Source organism: Leptonychotes weddellii, chromosome 6, assembly GCF_054177405.1.
Source record: "Leptonychotes weddellii isolate Sample4059 chromosome 6, ASM5417740v2, whole genome shotgun sequence".
In the NCBI taxonomy this organism is placed as follows: domain Eukaryota; kingdom Metazoa; phylum Chordata; class Mammalia; order Carnivora; family Phocidae; genus Leptonychotes; species Leptonychotes weddellii.
In genome coordinates this window covers 73,478,710-73,482,467 of record NC_138374.1, presented here as the reverse complement: position 1 = coordinate 73,482,467, position 3,758 = coordinate 73,478,710, and positions in this window count along the sequence as shown.

The window sequence follows — 3,758 nt, the reverse complement described above, 5'->3', positions numbered from 1 at the left end:
ATAGTGAGCCAGTTGAAGGGATTCTTCATCTTTGTTACTGTGTTTTCTGCTTCTAGTATTTCCATTCGTTTCTTTCTATAATCCTCTTTCTGCTAAAATTGCCAATCTGATCTTGTATGCTGTTCACATTTCCATTTTACTACTTTGAACATATTAATCACCATAATCATAAATCTCTATTAGACCATTCTAACAGCTGTGTCATATCTGTGTCTGCTTCTGATGACTGTCTTTTCTCTTGAGACTGTCATTTCTTGTATTTTTATATATCTTGATTTGTTAGTGGATATCAGCCATCGTATGTGGAACAGTAAAGACTGAGATAAATTGTTTTTATGACTGTAAATGGGCTTGCTGTTCCTTCTGCTGCACCCTCAGTGCAGGATTTGAATAATCGAATTATGTGTTACAGGATTTGAAGTTTCATGTTTGCTATAGTTACCTGCAGTACAGTCAAAATTCATCTAGCATTTTCTTGTGTTTAGGGGGGGATTCAGCTAGAGATTTTTCTTTTTTTTTTTTTCTGATGATGATTCTATGCTAAGCCTCATCTTCTCTGTGATTTCTCTGTGCCTTGCACAGAGCCTCCTGCATGTATTTTCCTTGCTCCATGTTGTTTTTTGCCCTGGTGAGTGGGGTTAACGTTGGAGCCTGAACTCTGTTATTTTTACGAACCCTCAGTCTTCAGTGGGTACCATGTGCCTGAACCTCAGATGAAAGCATTTGATGGCTACACATAATTTGGAGCAAAGTAATACTTATTACCTCATTTATTTGCTCTTATGTATATCTGACAAATTAATCTCAAACCACATGAAACAGTTACAATACAGGTCCTCAGATGTGGAAAGAAAGAACCAAAGGACACAGAGATGGATTGTGGAAAGAAAAACTGAAAAACAACTACCATTAAGGTCAGAGCAGTTTTATATACATTTTAAAAAAGATTTTCTTTATTTGTTTTAGAGAGTGAGAGAGAGAGAGAGAGAGAAAGTGCCCATGTGCTAGGTGGTGGGGAGGGGCAGAAGGAGAGGGAGAGAGAATCTCAAGCAGACTCCATGCAGAACGTAGAGCGTGACATGGGGCTTCATCTAACAACCTTGAGATCATGACCTGAGCTAAAATCAAGAGTCAGATCTTCAACTGACCAAGCCACCCTGGCACCCCTTTATATACATTCTTTAATTTTTAATTTTTCTTTTTTTGAAAGATTTTATTTATTTGACAGAGAGAGCACGAGGAGGGGGAGTGGCAGGCAGAGGGAGAAGCAGACTCCCCGCTGAGCAGGGAGCCCAATATGTGACTCAATCCCAGGACCCTGAGATCATGACCTGAGCTGAAGGCAGATGCTTAACCGACTGAGCCACCCAGGTGCCCCTATATTATACATTTTGTTAAAGAGCATGAATTATATAGAAAGCAGAAGGAAGTCTTACCTATATTTCCTTGTTTTTACTACTGTGGAGTTGATAGTATTAAAAAAAAAAAGTTAAACGGGGGCACCTGGGTGGCTCAGTTGGTTAAGCTGCCAACTCTTGGTTTCAGTTCAGGTCATGATCTCAGGGTCATGAGATGGTGCCCTGTGTCAAGCTCTGTGCTCAGCAGGGAGTCTGCTTGAGATTCTCTCTCCCTTTCCCTCTGCCCCTCCCCCTACCCAATCTCTCTCTCTAAAATAAATAAATAGGTCTTTAAAAAAATAAGGTTAAATGTCCAAACATTTACAAAGAAATCATCATGCTGTTACTTTCATTTATCTCACTGTTTTAGAGTATGCCATCCCTGCCTCCAGTTTATTATTTATAGCTTTCTAAAGCCCTGGTAGGGACTGGCAGCCTAGTTTGGTTTTCTCAGATGGTAACTGATTAGAGTCTTGGTGCTACAGTTTCTAGGCTGGTTCAAAAGCCGCTTCAAGTGCTGTTTACCATGAACTTCCGAAAGAACATACTAGACCAGAGAAAGCAGATGTCAAACCCATGCTCTTCTGTCTATGAAGAAGGGATTTCTGTGGCCTACATACGTGAAACGTAAATGAACGATTTTAAAATGAACTCAGTAATATCATGATCACTCAATAAACTGTCTTAACCTCAGGCAAGAAAGGAAATTCCTCATGATATAATTGCCTTCAGCTCTAACTTCAGGCCTTGGGAGTCAGTAATAAAGAGAACAGAGCTCGGGGGCACCTGGGTGGCTCAGTCGGTAAGCGACTGCCTTCAGCTCAGGTCATGATCTCAGGTCCTGGGATTGAGCCCCGCATCGGGCTCCCTGCTCTGCGGGAGGCCTGCTTCTCCCTCTCCCACTCCCCCTGCTTGTGTTCCCTCTCTTGCTGTCTCTCTCTCTGTCAAATAAATAAAATCTTAAAAAAAAAAAAAAGAGAACAGAGCTCTGTGAGAGGTTGTAGAAATCGGAAAGGTGGCCACCATCAGTGGTAGAAAGCTAAGGTTCTTTCCCTTCTCATGGACCACGCAGAAGCCCGAAGCTCTGGCTTCATGGAGAGAGTGAGGAACAGGCAGCCAGTGACCCCCTCACGATTTCCAGGGCTCGCAAAGCAGCAACAGAAGAATTCTGTTCACAAAAGTCCGATGAGATTTTTCTGTCTGCTTCCAGTGCAGCATAAATGCTCTCTGTGAAGGCTAGCTTTGAGAAATGTGAGAGAAATTTAGTCCAGTAATCATATTTTCAAGACAGATCCAGGAAGGGATGCAAAAAAAACCCAGAGAGGACTCCAGAATATTATGGAGGCTAAAAATAAGACGGGAGGCTCCTTGCTATGTGTTCTGTGCCTGATCAGTAGGTACAGAACATGTAAATTATTTATTAACTGCATTTGATCCTGAAACTTCATTGTCAACTCTACCATATATGCTCATCATCATGGGTATGTTTTGTAGTATGGGTTCTTTATTTAGCTTGTTAATAGAAAAGTTTGTTGAAAAGTTACTCATCCGAAATTGAGATATTCCCATCAGTGCTGGGAATAGCGAAAACAAGCCACATATCAAGGAAAGAGCAGGTAATGACCTAGGAGAACACCTATGACTTGTGTGTTGTATATGGAAAGCAGAGCTGGAAGGAGCCTCGGACTTCTGAATTCCTTCACTTTTCTGTTGAGGCAACTGACATCTATAACCTGAAGCAGACGCTCCCAGCATTCACTACAGACCTCCAAAGTCAGCAGATCTGTGTGAGACCACAAGCTGTATATGTATGAACTTGTAGGCAGGACTTGGGAACTACACCTCGACCACTCTCTACTCACTGCTGTTGTGACAGGCAGAACCAGAAGCACCCAGGGGTGTGCACAGATGGGAAGAGCAAAGGGAACCCCAATGGGCCAGGAGGGTGTGGTCTCAGGTGTGGGGCTTGGGCACCAACAGTAACCTTTGTATTGAGGCTCAATGCTGTACACTTATGCAAATTTTCCCAGTTGAAAATGGCTTGAACAAGAAGCTGGTAAAAGATACAGAAGTCACATCACAGGCTCCACTCACCAAGGGACAAAGGGAAGACAGATAGAACACCACCTACAAGACGCATTTACTGTCTTTGACCAGTGAAGTGCTCTTCCCAGGAACCTGGGCAATCTCTCTGGTCTCAGAAACAGAGGGTAATATGAATCTGGGAACTGTGGGCAAGCCTTTAATGCTGTTAGACAGATCTTTTAAAATACTGGATTGGCAAGCATGGGGATCGAGCCTTTGGTGGGGGAGAAGGATAAAGTGCACAAGGAGAAGGGAGAGGAGGAAGGAAAGAAGACT